Here is a 25,478-nt window from a genome sequence, read left to right on the forward strand (position 1 = left end):
CTTCACCTGCCCTCCCCTTGGGTTCAGCCACCACAAGGAACCCGCACCCCATAGGCTGCTACCTCTGCTGGTCTCCCCAGGCTGCTGTCCTCAGCTTCCCTGGCTCTTCTTATTACTGCACAGGTTCTTTGCTTCTGACCCTGGTTTGGGTCCCATTCTTGTCTTCTACCATTTCCTTAAACTTGATGACTAGATTAGCAACCCCTGAAATACGTTCTCCTTAAAACCTTGTTTCTCCCTTCTGTCACATTCTCTCACTTGTAAAGGATCTGCTCCACCGTCAATGTGAAAGCACTCTGGTTACTATGGACCTTGTGTCTCCCCTCCATTCATATGTTGAAGCCCTAACTGTCAAGGGGTTGGTAGTTAGAGATGGGAGCTTTGGAGATAAATGGGTTTAGATGAGATCATGAGGGTGGGGCCCTCATGATGGAATTAGTGCCCATATAGAAAGAGATACCAGAGAACTTGCTCTGGCTCTCTCCCCCTGCACACACTGAAGAGAGGCCCTGTGGAGGTCCAGTGAAAAGGTGCACATCTGCAACCCAAGGAGGGAGCGCTGGCCAGACACCACCCTGCTGGCACTTTGATCTTGGACTTCGGGTCTCCAGGACTGGAAGAAATAAATGCCTGCTCTTTAAGCCACCCAGTCTATGGGATTTTGTTATGGCAGCTTGGGCTGACTAAGACACGGGCACAGCCCTTGGCCCATGTTAGGCCTTAATACATATTTATTGAATAAACGAATAAGAACTCGGGAGTCTCTGTGGCTCCTTCCACCCTCTTTTTGGGTCCTGAGCCATAGATTCAGTTACCCTCTACTCTCACCCCACAGCAACCAGCTCACCTACAGACTCTTTCATATCCTTCAGCTTTGGAATCCCAGCTGAACCAAAGCCCTCATTTCCACTTACCTGGGAGAGGAGCTCAGACCACTGCCCTCCCAATAGCTTAGCATTCATTTGGTGCATAAATGGAACATTCCAGATTGCCTTGACTTGGTTCTGTTAAACAGCTTAATATTCCCATGGACCATAACTCTCTCAGGTAAATGACCCACCCACGTTTGTGGCAATCTTTCTGGACCCTCTTCCTTTTACTAACTTGCTCTCATTTCTTTTTTTTTTTTTTTTAAGATTTTATTTATTTATTCATGAGAGACAGAGAGAGAGAGGCAGAGGGAGAAGCAGGCTCCCAAGGAGCAGAGAGCCCGATGCGGGACTCGATCCCAGGACCCTGGGATCATGACCTGAGCTGAAGGCAGTCGCTTAACCAACTGAGCCACCCAGGCACCCGTAACTTGCTCTCATTTCTATTCTCTCCTCCATTTCCTACATCTTAGCTTTGTCTTCTAGGTACCATTTTAACCTGATCCCTTGATTGGAGGGCTGGTTTCTGATCTCTGATTCCTGATTTATGGCTCCCTCTTGTGGATATTGGTTTGCCCCATCAGTCTTACCTAGCCTGAACTGGCTCTGATCCACCTTTCTTTCTTTCTCTCTTTCTTTCTTTCTTTCTTTCTTTCTTTCTTTCTTTCTTTCTTTCTTTCTTTCTTTCTTTCTTTCTTTCTTCTTTCTTCTTTCTTTCTTTCTTTCAGATTTTATTTGAGAGAGAGAGCACAAGCTGGGGAGAGAGGCAGAGGGAGAGGGAGAAGCAGGGATCCTGACTCAGGGCTTGATCCCAGAACCCTTAACTGACTGAGCCACCCAGGCGCCCCTACCTAATCCACCCCATTCTTAAGGGAGGATAGGTTCAAATCATGAAAATATAAGAATATACTATACTAGAAATTTGATTGAAGTATATATGAGTTGTTAGGAAGTTCTAAGTCAGCTTGGCAGAATCAGGTGTGGCTCAGGTGTGAGAGAAAGTGGGAATTTCTCAGGCAGACAAGAGAAAATTTAGATAATAGACAAAATGCACTTTGGTAATCAGGTAGATGAGTCTAGGAGAAAGGGAGAATCCAAAATAGAGTTCAAGGCAGGTTTCTGGTGTCGGCAACTGGGTGCTGTCCCTCATACTAGAAAACATTGAAAGTCAGGAATAGGTAGGCACTCCTCTTGATTTAATAAAATATTTCTTTGTAGGTGAAACTTACTACTATAAGTTAATATACATAAATATTTTAAACACACTTGAATATTTAAAAATATTATTTATTTTAAAATATTTATTTAAAAATTATATTCAGATAATTGGTCAAAATATATTCAGATAATTGGCTATTATTAAAGGAGTTTCTCTAAAATCTTTTATCAAGATATAATATTTGACTTTAGTATGTTCTTAGAATAGTAACTATATGTATGTGTATTCTTCTCTAACATGGACTTTTAATATATGACCCTGCTTCCTTAGTCCAAACTTATGAGATTCATTCACTTGCTCATTCAGCTAAAATGTGGTCAGCTTCTTTGAGGTGCATGCCCTGTGGGATCCTATGATGGTGTACACCATGATAAGTTGGCTTAGTACAGGTGTGTTAGAGAATTTGCAACAGTGATCCTGGCTTCTGTTTTGTAACACTCTGTGCACTATTAGTAGCTTTTGCAAAGTATATTTTATCTCAGAATTGATGGAATTAATTGTATTAAGAAAATCTCTGGGGGCGCCTAGTGGCTCAGTCGGTTAAGCGACTGACTCTTGATTTGGGCTCAGGTCATGATCTCAGGGTTGTGAAACTGAGCCCCCCACCCTGGCTCCACGCTTAGCATGGAGCCTGCTTAAGATTCTCTCTCTTCCTCTCCCTCTGCTCCTCCCTCCCCTCCCCCTCACACTCTCTCTCTAAAAAAAATAAAACAAAATAAAAAATTTTTTAAATTTTTAAACAATTAAAAAAAAGCTGTCAGACTATGCCATCATTGAGTAAGATGATCACAGGTTTTGAAGTGTTGACACACCTCAAGCACTTAACAAAGTTAAGTACAAAGATATGGTAAAAGAGTAAAGTGGATTAGTTAAATGTATGTTCTTTCAAAGTACTCTATTTGATGTGAATTTTTCTTGGCAGATGATGTAGTTTTACTCAACTTGAGGCAAGTAATCTCCCTAGAAGAGAGGAATATCTCAAAACTAGAGTGCATTATCCATCTCACCTTATCACAACACGGATTTTATTATTTGTGCTTAATTTGGAATTGGGAGAGGTTGGGGATCAGTGACTCTTAACCTTCCCTACTTACTGAAATCTGTAGGACTTAGCAAGTTTCATATTATTAGTAGAATAAATAATTTACAGGGGTGCCTGGGTGGCTCAGTTGGTTAAGCGACTGCCTTCGGCTCAGGTCATGATCCTGGAGTCCCAGGATCAAGTCCCGCATCAAGTCCCGCATCGGGCTCCCTGCTCGGCAGGGAGTCTGCTTCTCCCTCTGACCCTCCTCCCTCTCATGCTCTCTGTCTCTCATTCTCTCTCTTGCAAAAAAAAAAAAAAAAAAAAAAAAAAGAATAAAGAATTTACATATATATTTTATCTTTTAATTTTTTAGAAAGAAAATAAGTCTCAGAGGAAAAACTGAAGTTGTTTTTATTTTCAGCTTAGTTTTTATTGAAGAGGGCTAGCACCCATTTTAAATGACAAAGAATCTTACGTTGCTCATGAAAACAGTACAGAAAACAAGCGGAGATGCTGGATCCTGTTACAGGGATGCTAACTTTGTTGTTTGTTTGCTTGCTTCAACTAGACCCTGAAGGGACCAACCATGAGAAAACAACTCACTGTGTGTGTGTGCGCACGTGCGCCTGGACACAGCTGCCTCCCCCGAAGTCTTTCATGGATGCTCCGAAGTAAAAAAGACAGTTGTTAACAGGGAGTATTTGGTCCCCAGCCGCAGTATCTTTCACACATTGGGGGGACTCAAAAATTATGTGTTGAGTGAATGGAATCACATCTGCCAGATCATTTTCCGTAGTACAGAAGACAGCTACCAAGTTTCTGTTCCCTTGAAACCAATGTCACCTTCATTAAAATCTAATTATTATAGCCTTTGGCTTTTCATTTGCAGAGATGATGCCCAGTGTCTATTTTTCTGCTGGGCATTATAGCTGGAGCTGATGAAAGAGAATGATTAGAAAGACACAGTCAGTCCCTGTCCTCAACTGGCTGACTGTCCCATGGGAATGATACACGAGGTGACAGTCATGAAATGATGTAATGATAAGGGGACCCAAGTGACTAGGAGAGCAAAGGGGCCCTTGGCTTTCAGGAAGTAGAGCTGGGATTGGAGCCCCAGGGAAGGCTTGTAGGGGGGCAGGAAGCCCAATGGTTCTTTACTTTTTTTTCTTCCTTTTTAAAAACTTTGTGAGATGGAAAATTTCAAACATATACCAAAGTAGAGAGATGATTTAACAACTATTTACAAGTGGCAATTTTGTTTCATCCGTACTCTCCTCACTGCCCCCAAGCCCTCAATGGACTATTTTGAAACCAATTCCAGACCTCATATTATTGTATCCATAAATATTTTGGTATGTATCTCCAAGAGACAAAGATTCTTGTTTTTATTTAAAAAGTCGTAACTACAATCCTAGTGTCTCACCTAAAAATCAATAATAATTTCTTAATATTTTCAAATATCCACTCAGATTCAAATTTCATCTGTCTCAAGATTTTTTTTCGAGATTCAGAAAGGTCCACACACTACATCTCATTGATTTTGGAGTATATTTTGAATGGCATGAAGAGTCACCCAAGGGAATGTGCAACACAAGTAGGTAGCAGCTTTTTGTGTGTTTTGTTCACTGCTTTGTTATTGTTGTTGTAGTTGTTGTTCACCATTTTGGTCACTCAGTGCCTAGAACAGTAGTTAACACATAGTAGGTGCTCAACAAATACTTATTGTATGGGTGGATGAATGGGGTAGGAATGCATTTCAAGCTCAGGGAGCAGAAGCGAGTGTGAAAGTCTGAAGACCTATGAGATCACAATATGTGTGTGCATGTGTTCACACCACCAAGTGATTCTCTGACACCAGCTGGGTGTCCTACAATTCAACTCAATTCTGACACTATCTAGCCAGAGATAGCATCAGCTCCCACAATTTAAGGGCTCAGCCTCAAAGACTGCCTAGCATCAGCTCCCACAATTTAAGGGCTCAGCCTCAAAGACTGCCTCATCACTTTAGCCAGTCACAAAGTCAGATTGTTCCCTGTGCTTCTGACCAACTGGCTAAAGATCAGACGCTCCCATAACCCCCTCCTAGGGTTTGATTCATTTGCTAAAGTGGCTCCCAGAACTCAGAGAAACATTCTACTTACTAGATCACCAGTTTATCATAAAAGGATACAACTCAGGAACAGCCAGTTGGAAGAGATGCATAGGGCAAGGGATGTGGGAAGGTACGCAGAGCTCCTCTTCTCTCTAAGCAAGCAACTCTCCCCACATTTCCAAATGCTCACCAGCCCAGAAGCTCTCTGAAGCCTGTCCTTTTGGAATTTTATGGAGGCTTCATTTCATAGGCACAACTGATTAAATCATTGGCCATTGGTGATTGACTCAACCTTCAGCTCCTCTCCTCTCCCCAAGGGTGGAATTGAAAATTCCAACCCTCAATCCCCAGGCAGCCAGCCCACCTCCAAATTTAGGTTAATAAAAGTCATCTTATTAACATAACAAAAGACCTCTTTACCTCTGTCAACACCTAGGAAACTTAAATGGGTTTAGGAGCTTTGTGCCAGCAACAAGAGAAAGACCAAATATGTATTTCTTATTATAAGGCACAATATTACAGCAGTGCATTTTGGGAACAATCCATTTTATATGTGGCTGGAGCATAGATTTTGGGTGATGGAAGGAGATGTGACTGAACCAAGGTAGGGGTCAGATCATGCAGTGCTAAGCAGAGTGATTAGAACTCTTTCTGAGGACCTTCAGGAGTGAAGTACCCTCATCTTGGAAAGGTTGACTACTAGTTATACCTGAGGGACTAACAGAACCCTTACAGATGGTGTCACACTCAAAACAATATCGACCAGGCAGGGGCGCCTGGGTGGCTCAGTCGTTAAGCGTCTGCCTTCGGCTCAGGTCATGGTCCCAGGGTCCTGGGATCGAGCCCCACGTCGGGCTCCCTGCTCCGCGGGAAGCCTACTTCTCCCTCTCCCACTCCCCCTGCTTGTGTTCCTGCTCTCGCTCTCTCTCTCTCTGTCAAATAAATAAATAAAATCTTAAAACAAACAAACAAACAATATTGACCAGGCAGGGAAAGTTAATTAAAGAGAAACTACATATTGATTGCAACGTCCCCCAAAAAGTTCTGGGAGAGATCTCATCCATAGCATAGTGAACCTCTTCAAATTTTCTCTCCTAGGTCTCTCTCCTGCTAAAATCTGTGCCATGAACTCAGTTCGCACAGGCTCTCTTGAATCCTTCACCTTGTATCCTTCCCTCATCTGTTTTGTTTTCCTGTCTTCTGATATAGATCCAGATGGGCTTCAGGCTTTGCCAGTTTCCCTGAGCCTAGCAGGCCAGACAGAAGTCTCCTCAGCTCTCTGGGAGGCAGTTTTATAGTAACATCTTATCTCTGTCACTCTCATGTGACACAAACTTCTCTAGATCCTGCAGCACCTGTTTGAGTGACGGTGAGATTCTGACTAATGCTTTTTTTCCCAAGTGTGCAAATCCTAATTATTACACTTGAAATCAGGTCTCTTTCCTTTTCCACCAGAACGCAGCTCAGCCACATACTTGAAAATTCCATCACCAGTGCCTTGATGATGCGTGCAGTTGATTTGAATGTCACTGCTCCAGTCTCAGAATTTCACCTGGGTGCCTCCACAGGAGGTGAGCAGCACCCTGGGGCTCTTCTGGAACACAGCGGGGGAGACGCTAGGCAGGCGGGGAGCTAGGCTGGGGAGATGTTAAGGAGAAAGCCGAGAGAAGACTCCCAGGAAGCTGGCTCCTGGCAGAATTCAGATTTTAGAAATGCCTAAAAGTGTATCTACACAGGATTATACTTGATTTCTGGGGGCTGGATTGTTTTAGATGAAATTTAGAGTAGTTAGTGGTAAGATGGTGTTACATGTTTTGGGCCAGTCACTTTATATTTATGTACTTTATAACCTACTAATTTGTATTATTGTATCGAAACCTGATACGTATTTTAGAATTTTATTTAAGCACCATGGGCTTCTTATAAGAAATCTTTGTAGACCAATGATAAGGGTTTGTTTTTTTTTTCTTTTCTAAGCAGCCGCCACCATACTATCTTTGCTTTTGTTAGATTTCTTTTAAAACCCTATTTAGAAACATGCTTATTTTGAAAAACCTTTGGGAAAACTTGCATACTAAAAAATTCTTAATATCACTGTGAAAGACACCAAAAATATCCTCTGATGAATGGCTCTAAGGAGGGTTTCCTTAGATTTTAGAATTAGCATAAACTTGAATTGCTTCAGTGTGATATATTACAAAAACAACCTTTTTGCAACCCAGTTGAAAGTTAAAGGATCATTCTCAAAGGAATGTTAAAGGAAACAGATTGGTAAAGTACTAAATTTGGAGTTTAAAAAACTTGTACATTGCAATAAAATCAATAAACGCATGAGTTTCACTGCTTGCCTTCCACTATCAGTAAGTCCTTTTAACACTTTAAAAAGATATCCGTGGGCGCCTGGGTGGCTCAGATGGTTAAGCGTCTGCCTTCGGCTCAGGTCATGGTCCCAGGGTCCTGGGATCGAGTCCCGCATCGGGCTCCCCGCTCCTTGGGAGCCTGCTTCTCCCTCTGCCTCTCTCTCTCTGTCTCTCATGAATAAATAAATAAAATCTTTAAAAAAAAAAAAAAAGATATCCGTATTCAAACTATTAGCAATTACTTCTTAAATTTATGTTAATCAATGACACAGTTCGGAAAGAAAGAATAAGAGGTGAAACAGACCAGTCATAAGCCTCGCGGACGTGCCCAGCAATTCTGACGATAAAGTAGAAATTCAAGTGAATTGGTAAACTGTTAGAGCACATGACTGATTTCAGCTGTCCCTTTGCTTCTCCCCCAGGTTCACAGATGACGAAAAGTAGCTTGAGCATGGTTGGCAGCAGAATGGACACTAGAACATCACCTCTACCATCTCTCAGAGCTGTGTTTTCTTTTTTAGATTACGACTCTCCGTGCTTCTCTTTGCTTTGGAAACAGTTACTCCAAATATATACTGATTTGTGAGTTTTTGAAGGATCAGATCTGGAAGGAAGTTGCAGGACATATAAAGAAACTCAGATTGTATCCTAAAGGTGATGGGGGATTATTGATGACCTTGGTATTGTAGAAAGGCTCTCTCTCCCAAACCTTACTATTCTTTGTTTGGGTCCTTTATGTCATCTCTCAATCTCTACATCTCCTCATTTCAGTATTATCTCATGGTATAAATGATAGAATTGCTAATTGTATCATGTGGAAGTTGGTTCAGAGGTTCCTACATTTAGATTTTAGACATACTTGTAGCATATGTGTATACTTATGGCTTTGAAGTCCTTCCACTAAAAAGGAAATAAATCGCAGAATGGTATATGGCTTCTGGCAAGAATACCATTTCAACTGTGTTTTTTCAGCAACGCTCTTTTTTCCTGAGTCTGGTATGAATTATGATTTCTAACACTGGATTTATTTTTATAGAAAGCTCAATTTATCTTAGAAACTACTGTTAACAGCAGTGAAAGCTAAGGCCAAATATTGATGCACACTGTTTTAATGGCAAGCACTCTATTTTCCCAACTTTCAGTACAGTTCTGTAGCATCCATTGAATACTCTAATGTTGTCACTGAAGATGATGAGAAGATGGTGAAGTGTGGTTTAACGGAACTGGACTTTCTTGAGGTAATCAAAAGGGTTGACACAGACCTTGTAAGTTAACAGTAGGTATATCAACCTTCTTCCATTGTTTTTTTTTTTTTTAATTTAAATTCAATTAACCAACTTATAGTACATCATTAGTTTCAGATGTACTGTTCAATAATTTATCAGTTTCGTGTAAGTCTCAGTTCTCATCCCATCATGTGCCCTCCTTAATGCCCATCACCCAGTTACCCCATCCCCCAACTCACTTTCCCTCCAGCAACCCTCAGTTTGTTTCCTATAGTGAAGTCTTCCATTGTTTTTTCACTCTGGATTGTGTTTGAATCAGCAAGGCCAAGGAAAAGGTAATCTTATTTATTAATCCTCAACCACTCATTTTCATTGATTAAATAATAAAAATCTGAAACTCCTAGAGCTACCTGTAATAAGGCAAGCACTGTGCTGAGCACTTTATGTACACTCTCTTCAATAATATGGAAATATATATACTCTATTCAATGTATAGGACAAAGGAAGGATTCAATGGCAAATATCGAACATCTGCATTCAACATGACCTCCGCACAAAAATGGATGGGAATGGAGAAGTAGTGATTTCCTGAGCTGTGATGGACAGGAAGTCTATGTTCACAGACACAGCTCTCTGCCTTTACGGGGTTCATTTCCAATCAGGGAGGGTAAAATAAGAAAATATGTGCTGGAATTCATCCTCATTCCTGGTTGATACTCTCTAGAGGGAGGGTATTGTGTAAAAGCAACTGAAAATGGTAGCCTCCTTTCTGTAACAGCCTGCCCTAGCTCCTCATTTATAAGGTTGGCCCCAGCAAACTTGAGAAAGGAGACAAGTTTGTTTTAGTGTCCCGTCCTCTCTTTCTGCCCTCTGCTTCAACATTCCTTCCTCTTCTGTCATCTCCTAAGGCCTACTAAGGAAGCCCTTCAGCCCTATTTTTCCAGAAGCTCATTTTCAGTTCATGTGTATCTAATCCTTACTGGTGGCTTAACCAGAAAGCAAATTAAATTTTTCCTCTGGGAGGCACTGATTCCAAGGGGCTCCTGAAAAATTATAAACCTTTACCACACAAAAGAGGAAATGCAAATGGTGACTTCAAGCACCGAGGTGATGGGTATTGGGCAATCTATCCAATAACTCTGAAATAAAACGAAGTGTCACTCATTAAGTGACACTGGTCACTGGTCATGTGACAGTGTGAATTAGAACCACATTGAAGTCCTGTCAGGGTATTGAGGGGACTTTGAATGAGCATGTGGTCCCTCTGGAGGCTTGTAGACACATTGATACCTGGACTCCCTGGAGAAATGGCTTTTTTTTTTTTTCTTCTTTGCACAAATTTCCACAAAAGAATGTTACAAAGAATAACTAACTATTCCATCACCACAAAGTCCAATCTACCATCATTTCTCTCCCACATGGGCTGTCCCGGTAGTGCCCCAAACCACACTGACTCTTTCCACTACCACCCCTTTGCCACTGAGTCCCCCTTCCTCAGCCCCATGACCCCACATCTGGTAACCTATTTAACACCCTGAACCCCAAGTGATCTGCAAATGTTAATTAGATTATGCCAGTTCTGTGATTAAAACCGTTTTGGGGGCTTCCCACTGTTCCTAGGATGAAGACCTACTTGCCTGGCCTGCAAGGCACCTCACGGTCCTGGCGTAGCCTTAGCTCTCCCCTCCAGCCTCTCTGGTCTCCTTTCATACTTTCACATGTACCATCATGCTCCTGTTACTTTACGACTTCGCACAGGCTCTGCGAGCTCCTGCAGGCTCTCATCTGTGCTGCCCCAAACCCATCATCACTGTATGGTTTAGACCATATTTTTGGTCCATTGCACCAATCACATCACTGTTTCTCTTTTTTATGTATTTGTGTGCTGATTTGATTAACATTTAGACTATAACCTCTATGAGGTGAGCACCTGGGTGTCTCTTACTCATAAGCATATTCCCCACATCACAGAGAGACCACAGTAAGTTCACAATGAATATACACCTAATAAATGCATGAACCATTCCTTTTTATCTAACTTTGGGTTGAGCCCACTTTTAGTCATTGAAAGCAGTGGGGAGCTTCTGGCTCTCCCTTTGCTTTTGGATATAATATACTATCACTTTGATTGAAGTGCACAGATGCCTCATTAACATGGAAACTGGGCAGTATAAATTAATTTTAATGTTACTAGATTAGTTCATTAACATATGTTGTTAATTTTCTTCAATTTCTTCAATTTGTTAATTATCCCTTATGCTTAGACTCTGATTTGGTAACTGGAGCGTTAACTCTACTACATAGGAGTTTAGAGCCCCTAGAATTTTCCATATTAGAAAAAAGAATCTCTTCCTTCCTTCCTTCCTTCCTCCCTCCTTCCCTCCCTTCCTCCCTTTCTCCCTTCCTTCCTCCCTTCTTCCTTCCTTTCCTTTTTCCTTCCTTTCCTTCTTTCTTTTTCTTTCTTTCTTTCTCTCTCTCTTTCTTTTCTTTCTTTTCTTTCTTTCTTTCTTTCTTTCTTTCTTTCTTTCTTTCTTTCTTTCTTTCTTTCTTTCTTTTGCTTTCTTTCTTTCTGTATAACAGCAGAGTAGAGAAATATATCAGCAAGAGACAGAATAAAGAAATAAATGTTAGAATGAGTTTAAGATGGCAATAAAGAAATAGGAATTAGTGATAGTTTTCAAGAAAGCACCAGGAATCCTATGAGAGATTTTTATTTTAAAGGAACAAGATGTTCTTTAAACTGTACCAATTTCTTTTTATTGAATCTCAATCCAGTACAAACCCATATTGTATCCTGACCAAAGTTTCTCCTGTGCTTAGATCTCAGAGATTATTGCCTGCATCTGAATGTGTTTGTTTATTTACAAAGATTATCTGTAATTTTTTAAATAAAAATAACCATTTATAGAATACCATGTACCAGACACCTTACATCCAGTATCTCATTTGGTTCTCAGATACAGGTTATGATTATTTTCTCCATTTTACAGATAAGGAAAGTATGGTTCAGAGAGTTAGGTAATTTGCCAGGACTCACAGCTTTGGACAAGTCCAGATTCAAATCACAAGTACGGCTGATTCTAAACCATGTGCTCCTGTCTCACTTCCTCTTTAAAATGAAACCCCAACATTTGCTAAGGTTTAAGGATTTCCCCCATTTTCACAGGTAAAATCACTTAAAGCAGTGGGTCTCCAAGTGTGATCCTCAGGTCAGCAGAATCAGCATTTCCAGGTAATGTGTTACAATCACAAATTCTCTGACTCTACCCCAGACTTAGTGAATCAGAAACCATGGTCTGGGTGGGATGGACCCAGTAATTTGCATTTTAACCAGCCCTCCATGCCAGTAGGCTGCACACAAAGTTTGAGAACCACTGCCTGGAGGCACTGAGAACTAAGCAAGCTTTATTGCCATCTAAGCTGGTAACTGATCATCTGGCTCACACATCATACTGGCTTTCCAGATGCCACTCCTAGAGAATGTTTCTCGCTCTTTTTCAAGATCCCCAGCAAAGCAATCAGTGCATGGTGACCTGAAAGTCTTCCACGGACTTTGTTTTGGTTTGACATGGTGCCACATAAGCTTACACTGACTGGTTAAGTAAACAGGCAATACTGGAACAAAATTTAACCTGGATGTTGTGGTGGATTGCAAAAGGTCACTGTATGTTTTGGTTCACGTTTGTATGTGTGTCTGCTTCTTTCGTCCACAACAGGAAGCGGAAGTTCTAAACTACCACGAAGCCGCCTCTTGGTATTTCCGGCCTTGCTGAGACCAGAAAGTAGCGGAAGAGACAAGTCTTTCTTGTTAGAGTTCCAATTTGATTTCCAAATCAAGGTGCACAGGATCAAAGGTCTCTTGAGTACAGATCAGCGTCCCAAACTTTGATGCTTATCTAAACAAACAGCTTGGAACTCTGCTCTACTAGTTGTAACATAGGCAGGTGACGGAGATAAAGAGATAAATCAGCTGCTAAGGAATGAGGGGAAATTCCCACCTAAGAGCCGAAAGCAACAATATTTGAGCATGTGATGGTCTTCCTTTTTAATTTTCTAAGGTATGGTGATCAACACCTTTAGTAAATTGAAGATTGAAGTTCTTAGAACTTTTTTTTTTTTTTAAGATTTTATTTATTTGACAGAGACCCAGCGAAGAGAGGGAACACAAGCAGGGGGAGTGGGAGAGGGAGAAGCAGGCTCCCCACTGAGCAGGGAGCCCGATGTGGGGCTCGATCCCAGGACCCTGGGATCATGACCTGAGCCGAAGGCAGACGCTTAATGACTGAGCCACCCAGGTGCCCCGAAGTTCTTAGAACTTGAGTAAACTAGGAGGAAAAACGATTTCCACAAATGGATTTTTTCATTACGACAAAAAATAGCAGAGGAACTTTAAGAAGTTACCCTGCCAAGAATTTTGGCTACAGTTGAACTAGTTAATATACTTCTGTTATATGATCTCTAAAATAAGTTAAAACATATGGAAGTATTAGAAACAGAGAGAAAAGATCATACCATGTTTTCTATTTATTATTTAGCTTAAAATGTTCTCTTTCAACTGTTTTTTGTTTCTATAGGGAAAAATAATTATATTCACACTACAAGAAATCAAGGAAATTTAGATTATTTTTAAAATAGTGAAACTTCTAGATGAGTGAACCTGGAAGATAATCTGTGAGTCACACAAGTGCATTTGGTGCATCATTGGGCAAACTGATAAAACCCATTCATCTTAAAAGGAGATGAGGAATTTCTCCTATCACCAAGGCTTCACTTGGTAAGTTAGTCCCACCACTGTGTACAAATGAAATGAAACTAGAGGAGTGTTTTATTTTATTTTATTTTATTTTTTAGAAGATTTTATTTATTTATTTGAGAGAGAGAGCATGAGAGGGGAGAGGGTCAGAGGGAGAAGCAGACTCCCCCCTGAGCAGGTAGCCCAGTGACGGACTCAATCCGGGGACTCCAGGATCGTGACCTGAGCCGAAGGCAGTTGCTTAACCAACTGAGCCACCCAGGCGCCCCTAGAGGAGTATTTTAATCATATTCATGGTTTAGAATCTTCAGAACCACCAGTCTGGTACTTCTGTCTGTTGAGTTTTAAAGGGAGTTAGTTTTCAGTACCAGCCTTCCAATATCTGGGCTAAAATAATCACATTCACACTTGTTAAAATGTACTCACAATCAAGTGATAAAACAGTAGCGTTCTCCCTACTTTATACCTAAAGCTTGAAATTTCTAATCAATGTCTCCACTTTGCTGCATGCACGAGTGATACTGTGTTGCTTAGAGCTTCCTGAAATACTTGTGCACCATATACATTTCTAATCTATATAAAAGAACACTGATACACAAACGATGTCTTTTCCTTTAGCTTAAAATAATAAGTAAATTTCTGCACAATCTGAGAACACAGACACTTCTAATCTTGGATGAGAAGCTCTGGATTCTAAATTGAGCCCTGTTAAGAAACTACTCTTTGCGTTAGATCTCCACCTTGTGGTTAGATATTTAAAATGTAGATCCCTTTGGATTTTATGATCCTGGTTTATAGATTCTTTTAAAAAGGAAGTCAGGATGGACATTTTCTGAAAATACCTTAGTTGAGATGATGTCTGAAAATAACTGAGACTTACAATTGGGTATTTAAAACTGTATCATTCAGATTTAGCTTATTTCCAGATGATTTTCCCTACTGAGGCACTTGTTTGCCATTATTTGTTAAGAAATTAGTTTTGGGCTTCTTAAGGATTGAAGAGACTTTCAGGGACCATCTGTTAAGTTAGTTCTGGTATTGAAGGAATCACTAAGGGGAACCTCATTAGTGTATCTTCCCACGCCTTCTGTAAACTCCAATGGGTGGTTAGAGATTACAACCCCAGAAGACTGGACAGAAACAAAAGAAATACTCTAACACATGGTTTAACTTGGTTCAAGAAAACAGACAGTTGACAACTAGAACATCCTGTGATTTCATTTTCTAAGTTGTCTCCTCACAACATGGAAAAGCTGTATGGCATCTGCTGGGTGTATGGCAGCTCTCTATGCAGCTTATAGACCATGTCAGTCCAGCACAAAGTCCTGCTAGGGCTAAGCCTGATGTGCTGGGACCAGGACTAGAGCTCTTCGGATTTACATAAGGTGTGATTTACAGAATTTAGTTAACAAAATACAATTTATTTTATTATACTGACTTGTTTACATGTTATCATTTTTTTTCAAAGCTATCATATTCTCTTTTATTATGTTATGTTAGTCACCATGCAAAACATCATTAGTTTTTATGTGGTGATCCACGATCCATTGTTTTCATATAACACCCAGTGCTCCATGCAGTACGTGCCCTCCTTAATACCCATCACTGGCTAACCCATCCCCCCATCCCCCTCCCCTCTAAAACCCTCAGTTTGTTTCTCAGAGTCCATAGTCTTTCATGGTTTGTCTCCCCCTCCAATTCCCCTCCCTTCATTTCTCCCTTCCTACTTCTTCTTTTTTAAAACATATAATGTATTATTTGTTTCAGAGGTACAAATCTGTGATTCATCAGTCTTACACAGTTCACAGCACTCACCATAGCACATATCCTTCCCAATGTCCATCACTCAGCACCCCCATCCCTCCCACCCCCCACCACTCCAGCAACCTTCAGTTTGTTTCCTGAGCTTAAGAGTCACTTATGGTTTGTCTCCCTCTCTGGTTTCATCTTGTTTCATTTTTTCCTCCCTTCCCCTATAATCCTCTGTCTTGTTTCTCAAATTCCTCCTATCAGTGAGATCATATGATACTTGTCTTTCTCTGATTGACTTACTTCACTTAGCATAATACCTTCTAGTTCCATCCACATTGTTGCAAATGGCAAGATTTCATGTTTTTTGATAGCTGCATAATATTCCATTGTATATATATATATACCACATCTTCTTTATCCATTCATCTGTTGATGGACATCTTGGCTCTTTCCATAGTTTGGCTATTGTGGACATTGCTGCTATAAACATTGGGGTGCATGTACCTGTTTGGATCACGACATTTGTATCTTCGGGGAAAATACCCAGTAGTGCAATTGCTGGATTGTATGGTAGCTCTATTTTCAACTTTTTGAGGAACCTCCATACTGTTTTCCAGAGTGGCTGCACCAGCTTGCATTCCCACCAACAGTGTAGGAGGGTTCCCCTTTCTCTGCATCCTTGCCAACATCTGTCATTTCCTGACTTGTTAATTTTAGCCATTCTGACTGGTGTGGGGTGGTATCTCATTGAGGTTTTGATTTGGATTTCCCTGATGCCGAGCGATGTTGAGCACTTTTTCATGTGTCTGTTGGCCATTTGGATGTCTTCTTTGGAAAAATGCCTGTTCATGTCTTCTGCCCATTTCTTGATTGGATCATTTGTTCTCTGGGTGTTGAGTTAGATAAGTTCTTTATAGATTTGGGATACTAGCCCTTTATCTGATATGTCATTTGCAAATATCTTTTCCCATTCTGTCAGTTGTCTTTTGGTTTTGTTGACTGTTTCCTTTGCTGTGGAAAAGCTTTTTATCTTGATGAAGTCCCAATAGTTCATTTTTGCCCTTGCTTCCCTTGCCTTTGGCGATGTTTCTAGGAAGAAGTTGCTGCGGCTGAGGTTGAAGAGGTTGCTGCCTGTGTTCTCCTCAAGGATTTTGATGGATTCCTGTCTCACATTTAGGTCTTTCATCCATTTTGAGTTTATTTTTGTGTGCAGTGTAAGAAAATGGTCCAGTTTCATTCTTCTGCATGTGGCTGTCCAGTTTTCCCAACACCATTTGCTGAAGAGACTGTCTTTTTTCCATTGAACATTCTTTCCTGCTTTGTCGAAGATTCATTGACCGTAGAGTTGAGGGTCCATTTCTGGGCTCTCTATTCTGTTCCATTGATCTACGTGTCTGTTTTGTTTACGTGTTATCCTTAACTCCTGTTGTTTGTTTTTCTTTTCCCCACACTGTAAAGCAAATGGTGACTCTACCTTAAAATCATACCCAGAATGTGAAACTCCTCTTCACTTTCATTGTTCATAGTGATCAGACTGAGCCTATCAGAACGTAGTCAGATTCCCATCACTCCTCTGCATAAAAATCTTCCATGACTCCCTTTTCACTTAGAGGAAAAGCCTTCAAGGCCCACTCTACCTGGTGGGTGTTACCTCTCCAACCTCATGGCCTCTGACTATCACCTGCCCTCCTTCTGCTGCAGCCACACAGTGACCTCCTTGGGGGTCTTGGCATAGAAAAGCCTTTGGATTACTGCTCTGTCTGGCTGGGGTGCTCTCCTTTCTGACACTCACAAGGTGTGCTCCAGGGTTACTCAAAATTCATGCTTTTTTCCTGGCCACCCTATTTAAAACTGCAGTGCTCTCTCTATACTCCCAATCCCACTTCACTGCTTTTTTTTTTCCTTAGCCCTTATCCCACATACTACACATTTTATTTATCTCATGTATTATCCATTTCCTCCATTAGAATGAGGCTCCACGAGTAGGGAGTTTGCTTGTTTTGTCCTCTCCTAGTGCTCACAACAATGCCTGGATCAAGGAGGGTAACAGTAAATACTTGCTGAAGGGACAATTTTCTCACCCGTTTGTCTTTAAGTCCCTTAGGTTCATGTCTTATTTGTTTGCATTCTGGGCACTTCACACAGCGCCCAGCGTTTAGGTTTTTAATAAACGTTTGGTGGATAAATGAAGGATTGTTGAAGTGCCGTCCTGAGAACTCTCAACCTATGGAGCATATAAACATGGAACGATTGCATTTTTTCTTATTTCTGATTTCTGTTGAACTTGCCCTTAAACACATCTTGGCCAGGGTCATTCCTGTCAATGTGATTATCAGGACAGTCTTATTTGAGTATTTCAGACTGTTCATTTTAAAACTTCATTCTTAAACTTCATCTAAAGCTTTCCTCCTCCCTTTTCCTGACACCGTCTATCTGGTGACCTGAAAATTGAGTGTATGTGGACTTTCTTACACACTTTCTTCTTTCTTTTCCTTTTGGACCTTCCTTTTCATCTCTCATCAAACTCCAGACTCCCACGGGTTCTCGCAGTGCTTACTGCCGCCAACTCAGTGGGAACTGGTGACAGAGTCATGGTTTACAGCACTGTTTCTCAGACTTTTATGTACATGTGAATCTCCTACCAGTCTTGATAAAAAGCAGATTCTGATTCAGAAGGTTGGGGTGGGACCTGAGACTCTGCATTGCTAATAAGTCCCAGGTGATGCCGATACTGCCTGGCAGAGGGTGACACTTGCGTGGCAAGGGATCGAGGAGTCCTCTGCTCATTTGGATTTCACCTGTTTCTGTCTGATGTTGGTGGCCTCTGTAGGTATGGTGGTCTTTGCATAGGGATGATTGGTGGCTTGTAGGGGTTTCAGTTTAGCTTCATTTGGGGCTGTTCATTGCTGCCAGGAGTAAAAGCTCTAAACATTTATCCAGGTTGGGCTGCTTGGGCAGCTCCCAGGGCTCCTGTCCCTTGGCTAATCTCTGTGTAACCTTCTTATGGAGCCAAGGAATGAGACGGATGATAGTACATATCCTCTATGGGCCACAGAGAACTGTGATTGGGAAGGGGTTGCCCCTATCCTTCTCCTAGACACATCACAGAACGATCTCATTAAACCTTCAGATGTGGCCTCCTACTTCTGGAATCTCCTAATACGGGAACAAATGTTACACAACCCTTTATTCTTCCCCAGATTAGGGAAGAGACTGTAAAGGCAAATATGCTACAGGTCTCTTCTCTGCTAATGGCCTCCACCCTGAGAATGGTCTCACCAAGCTTGGCCTCTGTAGTGGGATGAATGTAGACCTCTGGACTTGGCAGCCCAGTGTGGATCTAGCTAAGAAGTGATGCCTGTTTCTGCAGGCACCCTCTCTCCTTTAGGGATTGTCTCAGAGCTTTCCTCACTTGCCTTTTGGAGGGAAAACTTCCCTCTACCCCCTCCCCAAGAAGGTGGGAGGATGGCCCCCTTCTCACGGACACTTGACCCTCAAACCATGAATGATGACCTTTTCTGTCATCTTCTTCTTATAGGGTCTCATAGTGCCCCCATCACATGGACTTTGCTTCCATTTTTGGTTCCTCCTTTTCTCCCTGTTTCCCTCAGGCTTCAGCATGGACTCCAAATTTAAAACTTTGATGGTGGGTGGAGGTTTCAGGAAGCAAGGACCCAGGGATGGGTAGGGGATGATGGTCCATCCCCCTTGGTCCCTGCCCCAAGGATGAAACAACAGCTGAGCACCTCCTCCCTCACATATTGGTCTTTTCCTCCTTTCTGTCCATATCAGAGAGTTGAGCTCTGCCCCTCTTTCTCTAACACAGTCTCAACTGACAAGTGCCAGCACCTGCCCTGGCTCAAATTCAAATCTCCACCACCACCGCCACCACATATAATCACTTCTGCATCACCTCCCACCTGACTCCCCACCTGTAGTCTCACCTTCAAGATTTTGCACAGGTTACAGCCAGTTATATTCTGCTCTGAAACTTCCAATAGCTTATCCCCTTACCCAAATCTAAATGAAAGTCTAGACTTTAAACCTGTTCCTAAAGCTATGCACATCCCTGCCCCAGCCTCCCCTCTCTCCTTTTAAGGCCTTCATGCCGCTCCATCAAGGCTCTGCTCAGGAGAAAGTTGAAGAAATGGATGGATTTTTAAAAATTATGATGGCATGGGGTGCTCGGGGGCTCAGTCAATTGAGTGTCTGACTCTTGCTTTTGGCTCAGGTCATGATCTCGGGGTTGTGAGATCGAGCCCCACTTTGGCTGTGCACCCAGAATGGAGTTTGCTTCAGATTCTCCCTCCTTCTCCCTCCCCCTCCATCCCTCTGCCAGCTCACATGTGAGCTCTCTCCCTCTCAAATAAATAAACGAAATCTTAAAAAATAAAAAAATAAAAACTATGATGACAGCTTTCTCTCAGGTGTGGTGGTAGTAGGGCTGAACTTGAATGCTGGCACTTCTGGTAGCTTGCAGTGTGGAGGCATGAAGTGCCTTTTACTCTCAGCTCTGGACGTAAGACTTAAACAGTATTGTGGGATGATGGGGATGGGGTCATACTCCATATCCTGGCACAGTTGAATGAATGAACTGAAACAACCCAGCTCTCTCCCTTTTCATTTCTTCCTCCTTTCCCAGGAGTGAGCCAGTAGAGGACAGCTTGTGATAAGAGTAGGATGGTAGAATTGATATGAAAATGAGAGGCTCCAGAGCTTTATGTAATCTGTTAATGACACAAACTTCCTTGGCTCTGTTTCCTTGTCTGATAAATGGGGGAAGTGGTGCTTATCTTTTGTGGCTGTGAAACCACATATGTAAATATGAAGTTAAATGCTCATGTACTAATTATGGAAGCAGCCCAAGTGTCCATCAATAGATGAATAGATAACAAAGATGTGGCATATATATATATATATATATATATATAAACAAAACAAATGAACAAAGAAAAAAGAGAAACCAAAACACAGACTCTTAACTATAGAGAACAAACTTATGGTTACCAGAGGGGAGGTGGGGTGGGGGAGATGGCTGAAAGAGGTGATGGGGATTAAAGAGCCCACTTATCATGATAAGCACTGGGTGATGTATGGAAGTGTTGAATCACCATATTGTACACCTGAAACTAATATAACATGTTAACTATATTGGAATTAAAATTAAAAATAAATAAATGCTCATGTACTTAATAATTTCAGACCCATAGTGAGTGCTCCATAAAAGGTAGATATTTGATAAATTATAGTATTATTATTGTCACTGCTGTTTTTTATGACTTTGAAGGTTATATTTTATCTTCAAAATTTAAGTGTTCTTTAGACAGAATATATTGAAGAGAGATTTTTTCCCCCCCTCAAAACAGGGATAAGTTCTATAATACTTGGAGTTAGGCATTAGAGAGTGATAAATTGGAGAGTGGTACCTGTTAAATGGAACTATCTATATAGTAACTAAGGCTGAAATGTTACCAACGTTAAGCTTAGAATTATTTACTCCTTTGGATGATAGTCACAACAAACTTATAAATAAACCTGTAAAATTGGCAATTAGATGAATTTCATGGTTTTTTTTCAGATCTTAGGTATGTTGCTTAAATTTTAAAAATTGAAACTCAAATTGACTTCTAAGAGTCCATACAACCTACAGTTTTTAGCACCTATAAGCAAAAATATACCATTTGAATTAATATTAATACTGCCATTATAAAAAACATGTTAGGGACGCCTGGGTGCCTCAGTCTGTTAAGTGGCTGACTCTTGATTTCAGCTCAGGTCATGATCTTAGGGTCCTGGGATTGAGCCCCGCAGGCTCCGGGCTCAGCGGGCAGTCTGCTTGAGGATTCTCTCTCTCCCTCATCCTCTGCCCCTCCACCCAGGCTCTCTCTCTCTCTCTCTCAAATCAATCAATAAATCTTAAAAAATGTAATAAAAACATTTTAGAGACTATTTCAGATGAAGAGCCTTTACAGTTTATTCGGGAAACTTTTTTTAACAACTATAGTTCCATCTTAATCTCTAAGTGTCATCCTGTCTTATTATCAATGCAAATATTTTAACTTTTAAAAAATATATAATAAAATGCCTCGGACAGGCATGTAGTGTCTTCTATTTGCAGGATAATAAAGGGTTGCAAATATTATATTGTTAATCGTTATATGCTCATTAGAGAACTATTGTGAAATCCAAAATTGAATTTCAGTTCTAGGTAGGATATCTTGAAGTTACAAGTGAGTTGCACTGGGTCAAAATGAGCATACACAGCTTTGAAGATAAATTTTTAAAAATTATTATGCAGAAGTTTTCCTTGAGCTCCGAAGTCTTATCATACCATGGTTTCAACAGTAAAAACAACTGATACTTATTGAGTAAAACTACATACTAGCTACTGTATCAGGCATTTTAAATATACTTAGCCATTTAACCTTCAAAATATATGCCATAAGTAGCATCCCTGTCCCCATTTTACAAATAATGACACTGAGGCTTTATGAGTTTCAGTGTGACTTGCCCAAAGTTATACAGCTTGTGAGCATCAAACCTAGGATTCATGCCCCTGTTTGCAGTCTCAGTAAATGGAAAAATATAGGCTTGATCTAGCTACCCTTGCAACTAGCTAAACATCCATAAATTAGGTAGATAATGAAAATTAGTGCTAGAAGAAAGTCTGATCTTATTCCACTAGACTGACTCATTCATTCTTGGATAAGGAAGTTCTGTCCAAGTGAGATGAATAGTTTTCTCTAAGGTCACACACCACTAGCAGTACCAAAGCCTTCAAACATTTGTATTGAGAAAGAGAGAAGAAAAAGAAAAGTTTATAGTCCTAGGTGGTTTCACTCCTAAAAGGTATTATGATGAATTTTTTTAATAAAGATTTTATTTATTCATTTGCGAGAGAGCAAGAGAGAAGGAGAGAGAGAGAGAACACAAGCGGGTGGGGGGCAGAGGCAGAGGCAGAGGGAGAAGCAGGTTCCCTATTGAGCAGGGAGCCTGATGCTGGGCTCAATCCCAGGACCTTGAGATCATGACCTGAGCCGAAGGCAAACGCTTAACCGACTGAACCACCCAGGCGCCCCTGAATTTTTTTTATAGTGAAGAATCCTTCTATGAAGAGAATAATTCACCCCCATTTGTATCTTTTTGTTTTCCCTATTTTGAACCTAATGGATTCATCATATACTTCAATTATTTGTTCATGGAGATGAGGATCATTAGCCCATGAATTATCCATAAAATTTTACGTTCAAAGCTGGGTTGTCCAAACCTTTCTTTCTTCAAAACCTTGAGCATGTAAACCCATGATGATTCACATGGCTTAAAGTAGTTATGAATTAAGCAGAGATTTGGCTCCAAGTGTTGCCAAATGGTTTCCAGGTCAGTGAGCATTACATATTAACAAGGTGCAAATTAGGTTAAGCCAACAAGCCCACTCTTTTGGGTCCAGCTTTGTTTATTCTCCCCTGTTGGCAAGAAAACTGGAGTGAAACTATTTCATATGTGTGAGTAGCCAGCCATTGTGAGCATGTGGTAACATGAGCCTTATCTCTGAGACCATTGGATTGGACCATTGCAGATTGGAATAAGCGAAGAAAAGGAAGCCGATAGCAATTGTTGCAGTGATTTTGAATTCATTGCAAATATAGTCGAGTAAGAGATCTTCGAACTTCAGCCAACTTATCTTGCTGCAGCAGGTGCAGCTGTACTTGATCATGTCAGCGGCCTGAACACAAGAATGCCCAGCTCTAAGAAGACAGAAAAACTCTGAACTGATTTAACAGATGAATTAGAAAGTGATCATTCACATTGCCAAATAATTTTTCATTTTGTAAAAGACTATGGTAATTAAGTTCCTAATAAGCTTTCTCAGGGCTGCTAACATATAATTTTTAGAAAATTAAAATTATGACTCAACATGCAAATATAAAATGAACACATGTCAAAGATTTTATTCACTCTTTATTAGTGAGGGAATTGGGAAGATGTTAAGACTGGGTCAAAGATATTTATAGGCAACTTAATAAAGAAATGTTAGGAGAAGATTACTGAACTAGATACAAAAAAACTAGTTAACATCCTACAGGGCAATAACCATAACCTTTGGGATTATCTGTTCCACAAAACACCTTATTTGCATCTATCTCTACTAGACAAAAATCTATACAGTTCATGGTAACATCATTAAATTTGGGACCTTTAATTAGCAGTAAATAGCAATTTTTAAAAAAGATTTTATTTATTTATTTATTTATTTATTTATTTATTTATTTATTTATTTATTTGTCAGAGAGAGAGAGCAGGGGGAGCGGCAGGCAGAGGGAGAAGCAGCCTCACTGATGAGCAGGGATCCCGATTAGGGGCTTGATCCCAGGAGCCCAGGATCATGACCTGAGCTGAAGGCAGACGCTTAACTGACTGAGCCACCCAGGTGTCCCAGTAAATAGTGAATTAAACAACGACATCTCCTAGATAATCCTTGGATGGGCCTTCAGCCATATGATACTGACAGGACTTGCCATCTACTTTTTTTTCTTTTTTCCAGCTTTGGATACTTTTCCTTCACAAGGCATTTAATTTTTAATAATTGTATGATTTTTTTTGTGACATAGGCATAACATAAATATATATGTGATGATATGGAAATGGAACTCAAATTATTAGATAAAATAAGAGTTGTGTATAGAAGAATGGAGAGTACTTAGAGGAACCCTTTGAGATGAGGCAACATGGTCTGAAGACCCCCTTGGATTTACTACTACTGTTTATCAAATGCTCCCTGTGTGCCAGGCATGACATTAGATGCTTTGTAAGTACTATATCTAATACTCATGTCATGACTGTGAAAGTAACTCTTATGATAAGACAACTGATGATAAGGGAGCCTAGACAACTTACCTGAGGTCATATAGCTAACTAGGTAGAAGAGCCATGGTCTAAACCCTTGATTGTTGGGCTCCAAACTTGTGCTTTATACTCTATACTCTGCCATTGTCAGCATATCATTATGGGGGTAAAGATCTTAACATTTAATTTTTTTATCTTATTTTATTTAAATTCAATTAATTAACATATAATATATCATCAGTTTCAGAGGTAGAGTTCAGTGATTCATCAGTTGCATATAATACCCAGTGCTCATTTCATCAAGTGCTCTCCTTAATTCCCATCACCCAGTTACCCCACCCCCCTCCCCACCTCCCCTTCAGCAACCCTCAGTTTGTTTCCTATGGGTAAGAGTCTCTTATGGTTTGTCTCCCTCTCTGGTTTGATCAGATTTTATTTTCCCCTCCCTTCCTCTATGATCCTCTGTTTTGTTTCTTAAATTCCACATAAGTGAAACCATATAATTGTCTTTCTCTGATTGATTTATTTTACTTGGCATACTACCTTCCCATTCCATCCACATTGTTGCAAATGGTAAGAGTCCATCCTTTTTGATGGCCGAGTAATATTCCATTGTGTATCTATACCACATCTTCTTTATCTGTTCATCTGTCGATGGACATCTGGGCTCTTTCCATAGTTTGGCTATTGTGGACATTGCTGCTATAAACACTGGGGTTTTAAGCATAAATATTGACTCTCAATACTTGTCTCCATATGAAATCTGGAGCTGATATTTAATGGAGATTTGCTGGTGGCCACTGTGCAATTGCCTTGTTCTCGTTGTCTTACTTAATCAACACAACAATTCCATGAGGGGGGATTGAAAAGCACCTTTAGTTTACAGGCAAAACACAATGATATTTAACTAGATCACTATTTGTTCTACTTTAGGAATCTTTAAATGTCTGGTAGCATAGTGTATCTGTAAAATAGAGTGTCTTCCCCTTTCAGAGTTTATAATCCATGAGAGACTGTGTAAATGTAAGAACATTTGACATTTATAAAACTATGCAAATATTGAACAGAAACAGATTAAACAGAAATGTGAATCATGTACCATTAATAGCTTTCCTAAAGCACTGTGAACATTTCATTGAGAAAAATGTATCATTGGTAACTTCTAAATTTTGGAAAAAGCATTTGCTTGCTTTATTATTAGAATGGTGCAGTGACTAGCTCAATAATTTGGACTTTCTGACTCCTAGCCCTCAATTAAAGAAGTGGTGTTATATACCCTGATGTCCGTCCTTCCTTCCTTCCTTCCTTCCTTCCTTCCTTCCTTCCTTCCTTCCTTCCT

General features: G+C 40.5%; 2 long non-coding RNA genes across 3 annotated transcripts in view; both read left to right on the forward strand.

The window, feature by feature from the left end:
* Window positions 1–12,840, forward strand: part of LOC118014400 — a 78,138-nt gene extending 65,298 nt beyond the window's left edge. The window contains exons 5-10 of the long non-coding RNA XR_004680274.1: window positions 3,681–4,706; window positions 6,660–6,775; window positions 7,987–8,218; window positions 8,707–8,802; window positions 11,957–12,022; window positions 12,507–12,840. This is a non-coding gene — a long non-coding RNA (uncharacterized LOC118014400). The remainder of the gene's footprint in view (window positions 1–3,680; window positions 4,707–6,659; window positions 6,776–7,986; window positions 8,219–8,706; window positions 8,803–11,956; window positions 12,023–12,506) is intronic.
* Window positions 12,841–13,021: 181 nt separating this feature from the next.
* The window catches only part of LOC118014401, a 26,164-nt gene continuing 13,707 nt past the window's right edge, over window positions 13,022–25,478 (forward strand). For both annotated transcript variants that reach the window (XR_004680276.1, XR_004680275.1), the window contains exon 1: window positions 13,022–13,564. This is a non-coding gene — a long non-coding RNA (uncharacterized LOC118014401). The remainder of the gene's footprint in view (window positions 13,565–25,478) is intronic.

This window comes from Mirounga leonina, unplaced genomic scaffold (assembly GCF_011800145.1).
Source record: "Mirounga leonina isolate KUSES-001 unplaced genomic scaffold, KU_Mleo_1.0 Mir_154, whole genome shotgun sequence".
NCBI classification, from domain to species: Eukaryota; Metazoa; Chordata; class Mammalia; order Carnivora; family Phocidae; genus Mirounga; species Mirounga leonina.